Source organism: Equus caballus, unplaced genomic scaffold (genome assembly GCF_041296265.1).
Source record: "Equus caballus isolate H_3958 breed thoroughbred unplaced genomic scaffold, TB-T2T unassigned-0002539, whole genome shotgun sequence".
NCBI lineage: Eukaryota > Metazoa > Chordata > Mammalia > Perissodactyla > Equidae > Equus > Equus caballus.
The window spans coordinates 2184958-2202341 of record NW_027222343.1 but is presented as its reverse complement, the minus strand read 5'-3'; positions in this window follow the sequence as shown (position 1 = coordinate 2202341).

Below are 17384 nucleotides of genomic sequence, written 5' to 3'. Positions count from 1 at the left end.
CCACCTGCCGAGCACGCCGGAGCCACCTGTTCGACTCGCTGGAACCACCTGCCGGACAGGCCAATATCAACTGCTGGCTATGCCAGAACCACCTGGGGGACAGTCTGGGATCACCTGCCATCCATGGCGGAACCACCTCTCAGACGTACCAGAACCACCTGCCGGAGAAGCTGGAAACACGTCGTGGACAGACTGGAACCACGTGACGGCCATGCCTGAACCACCTGCCGAGCACGGCGGAACCACCTGCCGGACACGCCAAAATCACCTGCGGGATACGCCAGAACCACTTGGACGACTCTCCGAAATGATCTGCCGGGCATGTTGGAACCACCTCTCAGACGTGCCAGAAGCACGTGGCGGACAGTCCGGAATCACCTGTTGGGCATACGCAACCACCTCTGACACGTACCAGAACCACGTGCCGTGCACGCCGGAACCACCTACCGGACAGACCGGAATCAACTTTTGGGCATGCCGGAACCACCAGTCAGATGTGCCAGAAACACGTGCCGGAGACGCCGGAAGCACCTGCCGAGCACGTCGCAACCACCTGCTCAACTCGCCTGAACCACCTGCCGGACACGCCATAATCACCAGCCCGCTACACGAGCACCACTTCGGGGACAAGCCGGAATCACGTGAGGGGCATGCCGGCACAGCCTCTCAGACTGAACCTCGTGCCGGACACCACAGAAACACCTGCCGGACAGACCGGAACCACCTGCCGGACACGCCGGAACCACCGGCTCGACCCGCCGGAACGACCGCGGGACATGCAAAATCACCAGCCGGCCACGCCGGAAACACTTGGCGAACACTCCGGAATCACCTGCCGGGCATGCCGGAACCACCTCTCAGATATGCCAGAACCACGTGCCAATGATCCCGGAAGCACCTGCCGAGCACGCCGGAACCACCTGCTCGACTCGCCAGAACCACCTGCCGGACACGCAAAAATCACCTGCCGGCTACGCCACAACCAGTTCGGGAACACTTCGGAATCACTTGCCGGGCTTGCATGAACCACCTGCCCGTCATGCCAAAATCACCTGCCAACTACGCCAGTAGCACTTGGCGGACACTGTGGAAACACCTGTAGGGCCGGCCGGAACCACATCTCAGACGTGCCAGAACCATGTGCATGAGATGCAGGAACCACACCCCGAAAAGACGGAAAACACCTGCCAGAGCCGTCTGAACAACCTGCCGAGCACGCCGGAGCCACCTGTTCGACTCGCTGGAACCACCTGACGGACAGGCCAATATAAACTGCTGGCTATGCCAGAACCACCTGGGGAACGGTCCGGAATCACCTGCCCGCCATGGCGGAACCACCTCTCAGACGTACCAGAACCACCTGCCGGAGAAGCTGGAAACACGTCCTGGACAGTCTGGAACCACCTGCCGGCCAAGCCTGAACCACCTGCCAAGCACAACGGAACAACCTGCCAGACACGCCAAAATCACCTGCGTGTTATGCCAGAACCACTTGGAGGACTCTCTGGGATGACCTGCCGGGCATGCCGGAACCACCTCTCAGACGTGCCAGAACCATGTGGCGGACAGTCCGGAATCACCTGTTGGGCATGCGCAACCACCTCTGAGACGTACCAGAACCACATGCCGTGCAGGCTGGAACCACCTACCGGACAGACCGGAATCACCTTTCGGGCATGCCGGAACCACCTGTCACATGTGCCAGAAACACGTGCCGGAGACGCCGGAAGCACCTGCCAAGCACGTTGGAACCACCTGCTCAACTCGCCTGAACCACCTGCCGGACATGCCAAAATCACCTGCCGACTATGCCAGAACCACTTGGCGAACACTCTGGAATCACTTGCCGGGCATGCAGGAACCACCACTCAGACATGCCAGAACCCCGTGCCAATGACCCCGGAAGCACCAGCCGAGCACGCCGGAACCACCTGCTCGACTCGCCAGAACCACCTGCCGATCACGCAAAAATCACCTGCCGGCTACGCCACAACCAGTTGGTGAACACTTTGGAATCACCTGCCAGGCTTGCTGGAACCACCTGCCAGTCATGCCAAAATCACCTGCCAACTACGCCAGAACCGCTTGGCGGACACTGCGGAAACACCTGTCGGGCCGGCTGGAACCACATCTCAGACGTGCCAGAAACGTGTTCATGAGATGCTGGAACCACACCCCGAACAGACGGATACCACCTGCCAGAACCGCCTGAACCACCTGCTGAGCACGCCGGAACCACCTGCTCGACTCACCGGTACCACCTCCCTGACACGCCAAAATCACCTGCTGGGTATGCCAGAACCACTTGGCGGACACTCCGGTATCATCTGCCGGACATGCCGGAACCAGCTCTCAGGCACACCAGAACCAAGTGCCGCAGACGCCGGAAGCACCTGCCGAGCATGCCGGAGCCACCTGCTCGACTCGCCAGAAACACCTGCCGGACACGCCAAAATCACCTGCCGGGTATGCCAGAACCACCTGGCGGACACTACGGAATCACCTGCCGCGCATGCCGGAACCACCTCTCAGACGTGCCGGAAGCACGTGCCAGACACGCCGGAATCACCTACCGGACAGACCGGAACCCCCTGCCAAGAACGCCGGAGCCACCTGTTTGACTCGCTGGAACCACCTGCCGGACAGGCCAATATCAACTGCTGGCTATGCCAGAACCACCTGGGGGACAGTCCGGGATCACCTGCCAGCCATGGCGGAACCACCTCTCAGACGTACCAGAACCACCTGCCGGAGAAGCTGGAAACACGTCCTGGACAGACTGGAACCACGTGACGGCCATGCCTGAACCACCTGCCGAGCACGGCGGAACCACCTGCCGGACACGCCAAAATCACCTGCGGGCTACGCCAGAAACACTTGGACGACTCTCCGAAATGACCTGCCGGGCATGTTGGAACCACCTCTCAGACGTGCCAGAAGCACGTGGCGGACAGTCCGGAATCACCTGTTGGGCATACGCAACCACCTCTGACACGTACCAGAACCACGTGCCGTGCACACCGGAACCAATTACCGGACAGACCGGAATCAACTTTTGGGCATGCCGGAACCACCAGTCAGATGTGCCAGAAACACGTGCCGGAGACGCCGGAAGCACCTGCCGAGCACGTCGCAACCACCTGCTCAACTCGCCTGAACCACCTGCCGGACACGCCAAAATCACCTGCCCGCTACACCAGCACCACTTCGGGGACAAGCCAGAATCACGTGAGGGGCATGCCGGCACAGCCTCTCAGACTGAACCTCGTGCCGGACACCACAGAACCACCTGCCGGACAGACCGGAACCACCTGCCGGACACGCCAGAACCACCGGCTCGACCCGCCGGAACGACCGCTGGACATGCAAGATCACCTGCCGGCTACGCCGGAAACACTTGGCGAACACTCTGGAATCACCTGCCGGGCATGCCGGAACCACCTCTCAGATATGCCAGAACCCCGTGCCAATGACCCCGGAAGCACCAGCCGAGCACGCCGGAACCACCTGCTCGACTCGCCAGAACCACCTGCCGATCACGCAAAAATCACCTGCCGGCTACGCCACAACCAGTTGGTGAACACTTTGGAATCACCTGCCAGGCTTGCTGGAACCACCTGCCAGTCATGCCAAAATCACCTGCCAACTACACCAGAACCGCTTGGCGGACACTGCGGAAACACCTGTCATGCCTGCTGGAACCACATCTCAGACGTGCCAGAAACGTGTTCATGAGATGCTGGAACCACACCCCGAACAGACGGATACCACCTGCCAGAACCGCCTGAACCACCTGCCGAGCACGCCGGAACCACCTGCTCGACTCACCGGTACCACCTCCCTGACACGCCAAAATCACCTGCTGGGTATGCCAGAACCACTTGGCGGACACTCCGGAATCATCTGCCGGACATGCCGGAACCAGCTCTCAGACACACCAGAACCAAGTGCCGGAGATGCCGGAAGCACCTGCTGAGCATGCCGGAGCCACCTGCTCGACTCGCCAGAAACACCTGCCGGACACGCCAAAATCACCTGCCGGGTACGCCAGAACCACCTGGCGGACACTACGGAATCACCTGCCGCGCATGCCGGAACCACCTCTCAGACGTGCCGGAATCACGTGCCAGACACGCCGGAAACACCTACTGGACAGACCGGAACCACCTGCCAAGAACGCCGGAGCCACCTGTTCGACTCGCTGGAACCAGCTGCCGGACAGGCCAATATAAACTGCTGGATATGCCAGAACCACCTGGGGGACAGTCCGGGATCACATGCCAGCCATGGCGGAACCACCTCTCAGACGTACCAGAACCACCTGCCGGAGAAGCTGGAAACACGTCCTGGACAGACTGGAACCACGTGACGGCCATGCCTGAACCACCTGCCGAGCACGGCGGAACCACCTGCCGGACACGCGAAAATCACCTGCGGGCTACGCCAGAACCACTTGGACGACTCTATGAAATGACCTGCCGGGCATGTTGGAACCACCTCTCAGACGTGCCAGAAGCACGTGGCGGACAGTCCGGAATCACCTGTTGGGCATACGCAACCACCTCTGACACGTACCAGAATCACGTGCCGTGCACGCCGGAACCACCTACCGGACAGACCGGAATCAACTTTTGGGCATGCCGGAACCACCAGTCAGATGTGCCAGAAACACGTGCCGGAGACGCCGGAAGCACCTGCCGAGCACGTCGCAACCACCTGCTCAACTCGCCTGAACCACCTGCCGGACATGCCAAAATCACCTGCCCGCTACACCAGCACCACTTCGGGGACAAGCCGGAATCACGTGAGGGGCATGCCGGCACAGCCTCTCAGACTGAACCTCGTGCCGGACACCACAGAACCACCTGCCGGACAGACCGGAACCACCTGCCGGACACGCCAGAACCACCGGCTCGACCCGCCGGAACGACCGCTGGACATGCAAATTCACCTGCCGGCTACGCCGGAAACACTTGGCGAACACTCCGGAATCACCTGCCGGGCATGCCGGAACCACCTCTCAGATATGCCACAACCACGTGCAAATGAAGCCGGAAGCACCTGCCGAGCACGCCGGAACCACCTGCTCGACTCGCCAGAACCACCTGCCGGACACGCAAAAATCACCTGCCGGCTACGCCACAACCAGTTGGGGAAAACTTCGGAATCACCTGCCGGGCTTGCTGGAACCACCTGCCGGTCATGCCAAAATCACCTGCCAACTACGCCAGTACCACTTGGCGGACACTGTGGAAACACCTGTCGGGCCGGCCGGAACCACATCTCAGACGTGCCAGAACCATGTGCATGAGATGCTGGAACCACACCCCGAACAGACGGAAAACACCTGCCAGACCCGTCTGAACAACCTGCGGAGCACGCCGGAGCCACCTGCTCGACTCGCCGGAACCACCTACCTGACATGCCCAAATCACCAGCCGTGTATGCCAGAACCACTTGGCGGACACTCCGGAATCATCTGCCGGACATGCCGGAACCAGCTCTCAGACACACCAGAACCACGTTCCGGAGATGCCGGAAGCACCTGCCGAGCATGCCGGAGCCACCTGCTCGACTAGCCAGAAGCACCTTCCGGACACGCCAAAATCACCTGCCGGGTACGCCAGAACCACCTGGCGGACACTCCGAAATCACCTGTCGCGCATGCCAGAACCACCTCTCAGACGTGCCGGAAGCACGTGCCGGACACGCCGGAATCACCTACCGGACAGACTGGAACCACCTGCCGAGCACGCCGGAGCCACCTGTTCGACTCGCTGGAACCACCTGCCGGACAGGCCAATATCAACTGCTGGCTATGCCAGAACCACCGGGCGGACGGTCCGGAATCACCTGCCAGCCATGGAGGAACCATCTCTCAGACGTACCAGAACCACCTGCCGGAGAAGCTGGAAACACGTCCTGGACAGTCTGGAACCACCTGCCGGCCAAGCCTGAACCACCTGCCAAGCACAACGGAACAACCTGCCAGACACGCCAAAATCACCTGCGTGTTATGCCAGAACCACTTGGAGGACTCTCTGGGATGACCTGCCGGGCATGCCGGAACCACCTCTCAGACGTGCCAGAACCATGTGGCGGACAGTCCGGAATCACCTGTTGGGCATGCGCAACCACCTCTGAGACGTACCAGAACCACATGCCGTGCAGGCTGGAACCACCTACCGGACAGACCGGAATCACTTTTCGGGCATGCCGGAACCACCTGTCAGATGTGCCAGAAACACGTGCCGGAGACGCCGGAAGCACCTGCCAAGCACTTTGGAACCACCTGCTCAACTCGCCTGAACCACCTGCCGGACATGCCAAAATCACCTGCCGACTATGCCAGAACCACTTGGCGAACACTCCGGAATCACTTGCCGGGCATGCAGGAACCACCTCTCAGACATGCCAGAACCCCGTGCCAATGACCCCGGAAGCACCAGCCGAGCACGCCGGAACCTCCTGCTCGACACGCCAGAACCACCTGCCGATCACGCAAAAATCACCTGCCGGCTACGCCACAACCAGTTGGTGAACACTTTGGAATCACCTGCCAGGCTTGCTGGAACCACCTGCCAGTCATGCCAAAATCACCTGCCAACTACGCCAGAACCGCTTGGCGGACACTGCGGAAACACCTGTCGGGCCGGCTGGAACCACATCTCAGACGTGCCAGAAACGTGTTCATGAGATGCTGGAACCACACCCCGAACAGACGGATACCACCTGCCAGAACCGCCTGAACCACCTGCCGAGCACGCCGGAACCACCTGCTCGACTCACCGGTACCACCTCCCTGACACGCCAAAATCACCTGCTGGGTATGCCAGAACCACTTGGCGGACACTCCGGAATCATCTGCCGGACATGCCGGAACCAGCTCTCAGACACACCAGAACCACGTGCCGGAGACGCCGGAAGCACCTGCCGAGCATGCCGGAGCCACATGCTCGACTCGCCAGAAATACCTGCCGGACACGCCAAAATCACCTCCCGGGTACGCCAGAACCACCTGGCGGACACTCCGAAATCACCTGTCGCGCATGCCGGAACCACCTCTCAGACGTGCTGGAAGCACGTGCCGGACACGCCGGAATCACCTACCGGACAGACCGGAACCACCTGCCGAGCACGCCGGAGCCACCTGTTCGACTCGCTGGAACCACCTGCCGGACAGGCCAATATCAACTGCTGGCTATGCCAGAACCACCTGGGGGACAGTCTGGGATCACCTGCCATCCATGGCGGAACCACCTCTCAGACGTACCAGAACCACCTGCCGGAGAAGCTGGAAACACGTCGTGGACAGACTGGAACCACGTGACGGCCATGCCTGAACCACCTGCCGAGCACGGCGGAACCACCTGCCGGACACGCCAAAATCACCTGCGGGATACGCCAGAACCACTTGGACGACTCTCCGAAATGATCTGCCGGGCATGTTGGAACCACCTCTCAGACGTGCCAGAAGCACGTGGCGGACAGTCCGGAATCACCTGTTGGGCATACGCAACCACCTCTGACACGTACCAGAACCACGTGCCGTGCACGCCGGAACCACCTACCGGACAGACCGGAATCAACTTTTGGGCATGCCGGAACCACCAGTCAGATGTGCCAGAAACACGTGCCGGAGACGCCGGAAGCACCTGCCGAGCACGTCGCAACCACCTGCTCAACTCGCCTGAACCACCTGCCGGACACGCCATAATCACCAGCCCGCTACACGAGCACCACTTCGGGGACAAGCCGGAATCACGTGAGGGGCATGCCGGCACAGCCTCTCAGACTGAACCTCGTGCCGGACACCACAGAAACACCTGCCGGACAGACCGGAACCACCTGCCGGACACGCCGGAACCACCGGCTCGACCCGCCGGAATGACCGCGGGACATGCAAAATCACCAGCCGGCCACGCCGGAAACACTTGGCGAACACTCCGGAATCACCTGCCGGGCATGCCGGAACCACCTCTCAGATATGCCAGAACCACGTGCCAATGATCCCGGAAGCACCTGCCGAGCACGCCGGAACCACCTGCTCGACTCGCCAGAACCACCTGCCGGACACGCAAAAATCACCTGCCGGCTACGCCACAACCAGTTCGGGAACACTTCGGAATCACTTGCCGGGCTTGCATGAACCACCTGCCCGTCATGCCAAAATCACCTGCCAACTACGCCAGTAGCACTTGGCGGACACTGTGGAAACACCTGTAGGGCCGGCCGGAACCACATCTCAGACGTGCCAGAACCATGTGCATGAGATGCAGGAACCACACCCCGAAAAGACGGAAAACACCTGCCAGAGCCGTCTGAACAACCTGCCGAGCACGCCGGAGCCACCTGTTCGACTCGCTGGAACCACCTGACGGACAGGCCAATATAAACTGCTGGCTATGCCAGAACCACCTGGGGAACGGTCCGGAATCACCTGCCCGCCATGGCGGAACCACCTCTCAGACGTACCAGAACCACCTGCCGGAGAAGCTGGAAACACGTCCTGGACAGTCTGGAACCACCTGCCGGCCAAGCCTGAACCACCTGCCAAGCACAACGGAACAACCTGCCAGACACGCCAAAATCACCTGCGTGTTATGCCAGAACCACTTGGAGGACTCTCTGGGATGACCTGCCGGGCATGCCGGAACCACCTCTCAGACGTGCCAGAACCATGTGGCGGACAGTCCGGAATCACCTGTTGGGCATGCGCAACCACCTCTGAGACGTACCAGAACCACATGCCGTGCAGGCTGGAACCACCTACCGGACAGACCGGAATCACCTTTCGGGCATGCCGGAACCACCTGTCACATGTGCCAGAAACACGTGCCGGAGACGCCGGAAGCACCTGCCAAGCACGTTGGAACCACCTGCTCAACTCGCCTGAACCACCTGCCGGACATGCCAAAATCACCTGCCGACTATGCCAGAACCACTTGGCGAACACTCTGGAATCACTTGCCGGGCATGCAGGAACCACCACTCAGACATGCCAGAACCCCGTGCCAATGACCCCGGAAGCACCAGCCGAGCACGCCGGAACCACCTGCTCGACTCGCCAGAACCACCTGCCGATCACGCAAAAATCACCTGCCGGCTACGCCACAACCAGTTGGTGAACACTTTGGAATCACCTGCCAGGCTTGCTGGAACCACCTGCCAGTCATGCCAAAATCACCTGCCAACTACGCCAGAACCGCTTGGCGGACACTGCGGAAACACCTGTCGGGCCGGCTGGAACCACATCTCAGACGTGCCAGAAACGTGTTCATGAGATGCTGGAACCACACCCCGAACAGACGGATACCACCTGCCAGAACCGCCTGAACCACCTGCTGAGCACGCCGGAACCACCTGCTCGACTCACCGGTACCACCTCCCTGACACGCCAAAATCACCTGCTGGGTATGCCAGAACCACTTGGCGGACACTCCGGTATCATCTGCCGGACATGCCGGAACCAGCTCTCAGGCACACCAGAACCAAGTGCCGCAGACGCCGGAAGCACCTGCCGAGCATGCCGGAGCCACCTGCTCGACTCGCCAGAAACACCTGCCGGACACGCCAAAATCACCTGCCGGGTATGCCAGAACCACCTGGCGGACACTACGGAATCACCTGCCGCGCATGCCGGAACCACCTCTCAGACGTGCCGGAAGCACGTGCCAGACACGCCGGAATCACCTACCGGACAGACCGGAACCCCCTGCCAAGAACGCCGGAGCCACCTGTTTGACTCGCTGGAACCACCTGCCGGACAGGCCAATATCAACTGCTGGCTATGCCAGAACCACCTGGGGGACAGTCCGGGATCACCTGCCAGCCATGGCGGAACCACCTCTCAGACGTACCAGAACCACCTGCCGGAGAAGCTGGAAACACGTCCTGGACAGACTGGAACCACGTGACGGCCATGCCTGAACCACCTGCCGAGCACGGCGGAACCACCTGCCGGACACGCCAAAATCACCTGCGGGCTACGCCAGAAACACTTGGACGACTCTCCGAAATGACCTGCCGGGCATGTTGGAACCACCTCTCAGACGTGCCAGAAGCACGTGGCGGACAGTCCGGAATCACCTGTTGGGCATACGCAACCACCTCTGACACGTACCAGAACCACGTGCCGTGCACACCGGAACCAATTACCGGACAGACCGGAATCAACTTTTGGGCATGCCGGAACCACCAGTCAGATGTGCCAGAAACACGTGCCGGAGACGCCGGAAGCACCTGCCGAGCACGTCGCAACCACCTGCTCAACTCGCCTGAACCACCTGCCGGACACGCCAAAATCACCTGCCCGCTACACCAGCACCACTTCGGGGACAAGCCAGAATCACGTGAGGGGCATGCCGGCACAGCCTCTCAGACTGAACCTCGTGCCGGACACCACAGAACCACCTGCCGGACAGACCGGAACCACCTGCCGGACACGCCGGAACCACCAGCTCGACCCGCCGGAACGACCGCTGGACATGCAAAATCACCAGCCGGCCACGCCGGAAACACTTGGCGAACACTCCGGAATCACCTGCCGGGCATGCCGGAACCACCTCTCAGATATGCCAGAACCACGTGCCAATGACCCCGGAAGCACCTGCCGAGCACGCCGGAACCACATGCTCGACTCGCCAGAACCACCTGCCGGACACGCAAATATCACCTGCCGGCTACGCCACAACCAGTTGGGGAACACTTCGGAATCACCTGCCGGGCTTGCTGGAACCACCTGCCGGTCATGCCAAAATCACCTGCCAACTACGCCAGTACCACTTGGCGGACACTGTGGAAACACCTGTCGGGCCGGCCGGAACCACATCTCAGACGTGCCAGAACCATGTGCATGAGATGCTGGAACCACACCCCGAACAGACGGAAAACACCTGCCAGACCCGTCTGAACAACCTGCCGAGCACGCCGGAGCCACCTGCTCAACTCGCCGGAACCACCTACCTGACATGCCCAAATCACCAGCCGGGTATGCCAGAACCACTTGGCGGACAATCCAGAATCATCTGCTGGACACGCCGGAACCAGCTCTCAGACACACCACAACCACGTGCCGGAGACGCCGGAAGCACCTGCCGAGCATGCCGGAGCCACCTGTTCGACTCGCCAGAAACACCTGCCGGACACGCCAAAATCACCTGCCGGGTACACCAGAACCACCTGGCGGACACTCCGAAATCACCTGTCGCGCATGCCGGAACCAAATATCAGACGTGCCGGAAGCACGTGCCGGACACGCCGGAATCACCTACCGGACAGACCGGAACCACCTGCCGAGCACGCCGGAGCCACCTGTTCGACTCGCTGGAACCACCTGCCGGACAGGCCAATATCAACTGCTGGCTATGGCAGAACCACCGGGGGGACGGTCCGGGATCACCTGCCAGCCATGGCGGAACCACCTCTCAGACGTACCAGAACCACCTGCCGGAGAAGCTGGAAACACGTCCTGGAGAGACTGGAACCACCTGCCGGCCAAGCCTGAACCACCTGCCAAGCACAACGGAACAACCTGCCAGACACGCCAAAATCACCTGCGTGTTATGCCGGAACCACTTGCCGGAGAAGCTGGAAACACGTCCTGGACAGACTGGAACCACGTGACGGCCATGCCTGAACCACCTGCCGAGCACGGCGGAACCACCTGCCGGACACGCCAAAATCAACTGCGGGCTACGCCAGAACCACTTGGACGACCGTCCGAAATGACCTGCCGGGCATGTTGGAACCACCTCTCAGACGTGCCAGAAGCACGTGGCGGACAGTCCGGAATCACCTGTTGGGCATACGCAACCACCTCTGACACGTACCAGAACCACGTGCCGTGCACGCCGGAACCACCTACCGGACAGACCGGAATCAACTTTTGGGCATGCCGGAACCACCAGTCAGATGTGCCAGAAACACGTGCCGGAGACGCCGGAAGCACCTGCCGAGCACGTCGCAACCACCTGATCAACTCGCCTGAACCACCTGCCGGACACGCCAAAATCACCTGCCCGCTACACCAGCACCACTTCGGGGACAAGCCGGAATCACGTGAGGGGCATGCCGGCACAGCCTCTCAGACTGAACCTCGTGCCGGACACCACAGAACCACCTGCCGGACAGACCGGAACCACCTGCCGGACACGCCGGAACCACCAGCTCGACCCGCCGGAACGACCGCTGGACATGCAAAATCACCTGCCGGCTACGCCGGAAACACTTGGCGAACACTCCGGAATCACCTGCCGGGCATGCCGGAACCACCTCTCAGATATGCCAGAACCACGTGCCAATGACCCCGGAAGCACCTGCCGAGCACGCCGGAGCCACCTGCTCCACTCGCCAGAACCACCTGCCGGACACGCAAAAATCACCTGCCGGCTACGCCACAACCATTTGGGGAAAACTTCGGAATCACCTGCCGGGCTTGCTGGAAACACCTGCCGGTCATGCCAAAATCACCTGCCAACTACGCCAGTACCACTTGGCGGACACTGTGGAAACACCTGTCGGGCCGGCCGGAACCACATCTCAGACGTGCCAGAACCATGTGCATGAGATGCTGGAACCACACCCCGAACAGACGGAAAACACCTGCCAGACCCGTCTGAACAACCTGCCGAGCACGCCGGAGCCACCTGCTCGACTCGCCGGAACCACCTACCTGACATGCCCAAATCACCAGCCGGGTATGCCAGAACCACTTGGCGGACACTCCGGAATCATCTGCCGGACATGCCGGAACCAGCTCTCAGACACACCACAACCACGTGCCGGAGACGCCGGAAGCACCTGCCGAGCATGCCGGAGCCACGTGCTCGACTCGGCAGAAACACCTGCCGGACACGCCAAAATCACCTCCCGGGTACGCCAGAACCACCTGTCGGAAACTCCGAAACCACCTGTCGCGCATGCCGGAACCACCTCTCAGACGTGCCGGAAGCACGTGCCGGACACGCCGGAATCTCCTACCGGACAGACCGGAACCACCTGCCGAGCACGCCGGAGCCACCTGTTCGACTCGCTGGAACCACCTGCCGGACAGGCCAATATCAACTGCTGGCTATGCCAGAACCACCTGGGGGACAGTCCGGGATCACCTGCCAGCCATGGCGGAACCACCTCTCAGCCGTACCAGAACCACCTGCCGTAGAAGCTGGAAACACGTCGTGGACAGACTGGAACCACGTGACGGCCATGCCTGAACCACCTGCCGAGCACGGCGGAACCACCTGCCGGACACGCCAAAATCACCTGTGGGCTACGCCAGAACCACTTGGACGACTCTCCGAAATGACCTGCCGGGCATGTTGGAACCACCTCTCAGACGTGCCAGAAGCACGTGGCGGACAGTCCGGAATCACCTGTTGGGCATACGCAACCACCTCTGACACGTACCAGAACCACGTGCTGTGCACGCCGGAACCACCTACCGGACAGACCGGAATCAACTTTTGGGCATGCCGGAACCACCAGTCAGATGTGCCAGAAACACGTGCCGGAGACGCCGGAAGCACCTGCCGAGCACGTCGCAACCACCTGCTCAACTCGCCTGAACCACCTGCCGGACACGCCATAATCACCAGCCCGCTACACCAGCACCACTTCGGGGACAAGCCGGAATCACGTGAGGGGCATGCCGGCACAGCCTCTCAGACTGAACCTCGTGCCGGACACCACAGAACCACCTGCCGGACAGACCGGAACCACCTGCCGGACACGCCGGAACCACCAGCTCGACCCGCCGGAACGACCGCTGGACATGCAAAATCACCTGCCGGCCACGCCGGAAACACTTGGCGAACACTCCGGAATCACCTGCCGGGCATGCCGGAACCACCTCTCAGATATGCCAGAACCACGTGCCAATGACCCCGGAAGCACCTGCCGAGCACGCCGGAACCACATGCTCGACTCGCCAGAACCACCTGCCGGACACGCAAAAATCACCTGCCGGCTACGCCACAACCAGTTCGGGAACACTTCGGAATCACTTGCCGGGCTTGCATGAACCACCTGCCCGTCATGCCAAAATCACCTGCCAACTACGCCAGTAGCACTTGGCGGACACTGTGGAAACACCTGTAGGGCCGGCCGGAACCACATCTCAGACGTGCCAGAACCATGTGCATGAGATGCAGGAACCACACCCCGAAAAGACGGAAAACACCTGCCAGAGCCGTCTGAACAACCTGCCGAGCACGCCAGAGCCACCTGTTCGACTCGCTGGAACCACCTGACGGACAGGCCAATATCAACTGCTGGCTATGCCAGAACCACCTGGGGAACGGTCCGGAATCACCTGCCCGCCATGGCGGAACCACCTCTCAGACGTACCAGAACCACCTGCCGGAGAAGCTGGAAACACGTCCTGGACAGTCTGGAACCACCTGCCGGCCAAGCCTGAACCACCTGCCAAGCACAACGGAACAACCTGCCGGACACGCCAAAATCACCTGCGTGTTATGCCAGAACCACTTGGAGGACTCTCTGGGATGACCTGCCGGGCATGCCGGAACCACCTCTCAGACGTGCCAGAACCATGTGGCGGACAGTCCGGAATCACCTGTTGGGCATGCGCAACCACCTCTGAGACGTACCAGAACCACATGCCGTGCAGGCTGGAACCACCTACCGGACAGACCGGAATCACCTTTCGGGCATGCCGGAACCACCTGTCACATGTGCCAGAAACACGTGCCAGAGACGCCGGAAGCACCTGCCAAGCACGTTGGAACCACCTGCTCAACTCGCCTGAACCACCCGCCGGACATGCCAAAATCACCTGCCGACTATGCCAGAACCACTTGGCGAACACTCTGGAATCACTTGCCGGGCATGCAGGAACCACCACTCAGACATGCCAGCACCCCGTGCCAATGACCCCGGAAGCACCAGCCGAGCACGCCGGAACCACCTGCTCGACTCGCCAGAACCACCTGCCGATCACGCAAAAATCACCTGCCGGCTACGCCACAACCAGTTGGTGAACACTTTGGAATCACCTGCCAGGCTTGCTGGAACCACCTGCCAGTCATGCCAAAATCACCTGCCAACTACGCCAGAACCGCTTGGCGGACACTGCGGAAACACCTGTCGGGCCGGCTGGAACCACATCTCAGACGTGCCAGAAACGTGTTCATGAGATGCTGGAACCACACCCCGAACAGACGGATACCACCTGCCAGAACCGCCTGAACCACCTGCTGAGCACGCCGGAACCACCTGCTCGACTCACCGGTACCACCTCCCTGAAACGCCAAAATCACCTGCTGGGTAAGCCAGAACCACTTGGCGGACACTCCGGTATCATCTGCCGGACATGCCGGAACCAGCTCTCAGGCACACCAGAACCAAGTGCCGGAGACGCCGGAAGCACCTGCCGAGCATGCCGGAGCCACCTGCTCGACTCGCCAGAAACACCTGCCGGACACGCCAAAATCACCTGCCGGGTATGCCAGAACCACCTGGCGGACACTACGGAATCACCTGCCGCGCATGCCGGAACCACCTCTCAGACGTGCCGGAAGCACATGCCAGACACGCCGGAATCACCTACCGGACAGACCGGAACCACCTGCCAAGAACGCCGGAGCCACCTGTTCGACTCGCTGGAACCACCTGCCGGACAGGCCAATATCAACTGCTGGCTATGCCAGAACCACCTGGGGGACAGTCCGGGATCACCTGCCAGCCATGGCGGAACCACCTCTCAGACGTACCAGAACCACCTGCCGGAGAAGCTGGAAACACGTCCTGGACAGACTGGAACCACGTGACGGCCATGCCTGAACCACCTGCTGAGCACGGCGGAACCACCTGCCGGACACGCCAAAATCACCTGCGGGCTACGCCAGAACCACTTGGACGACTCTCCGAAATGACCTGCCGGGCATGTTGGAACCACCTCTCAGACGTGCCAGAAGCACGTGGCGGACAGTCCGGAATCACCTGTTGGGCATACGCAACCACCTCTGACACGTACCAGAACCACGTGCCGTGCACACCGGAACCAATTACCGGACAGACCGGAATCAACTTTTGGGCATGCCGGAACCACCAGTCAGATGTGCCAGAAACACGTGCCGGAGATGCCGGAAGCACCTGCCGAGCACGTCGCAACCACCTGCTCAACTCGCCTGAACCACCTGCCGGACACGCCAAAATCACCTGCCCGCTACACCAGCACCACTTCGGGGACAAGCCAGAATCACGTGAGGGGCATGCCGGCACAGCCTCTCAGACTGAACCTCGTGCCGGACACCACAGAACCACCTGCCGGACAGACCGGAACCACCTGCCGGACACACCGGAACCACCGGCTCGACCCGCCGGAACGACCGCTGGACATGCAAAATCACCAGCCGGCCACGCCGGAAACACTTGGCGAACACTCCGGAATCACTTGCCGGGCATGCCGGAACCACCTCTCAGATATGCCAGAACCACGTGCCAATGACCCCGGAAGCACCTGCCGAACACGCCGGAACCACATGCTCGACTCGCCAGAACCACCTGCCGGCTACGCCACAACCAGTTGGGGAACACTTCGGAATCACCTGCCGGGCTTGCTGGAACCACCTGCCGGTCATGCCAAAATCACCGGCCAACTACGCCAGTACCACTTGGCGGACACTGTGGAAACACCTGTCGGGCCGGCCGGAACCACATCTCAGACGTGCCAGACCCATGTGCATGAGATGCTGGAACCACACCCCGAACAGACGGAAAACACCTGCCAGACCCGTCTGAACAACCTGCCGAGCACGCCGGAGCCACCTGCTCGACTCGCCGGAACCACCTACCTGACATGCCCAAATCACCAGCCGGGTATGCCAGAACCACTTGGCGGACAATCCAGAATCATCTGCTGGACACGCCGGAACCAGCTCTCAGACACACCACAACCACGTGCCGGAGACGCCGGAAGCACCTGCCGAGCATGCCGGAGCCACCTGTTCGACTCGCCAGAAACACCTGCCGGACACGCCAAAATCACCTGCCGGGTACACCAGAACCACCTGGCGGACACTCCGAAATCACCTGTCGCGCATGCCGGAACCAAATATCAGACGTGCCGGAAGCACGTGCCGGACACGCCGGAATCACCTACCGGACAGACCGGAACCACCTGCCGAGCACGCCGGAGCCACCTGTTCGACTCGCTGGAACCACCTGCCGGACAGGCCAATATCAACTGCTGGCTATGGCAGAACCACCTGGGGGACGGTCCGGGATCACCTGCCAGCCATGGCGGAACCACCTCTCAGACGTACCAGAACCACCTGCCGGAGAAGCTGGAAACACGTCCTGGACAGACTGGAACCACGTGACGGCCATGCCTGAACCACCTGCCGAGCACGGCGGAACCACCT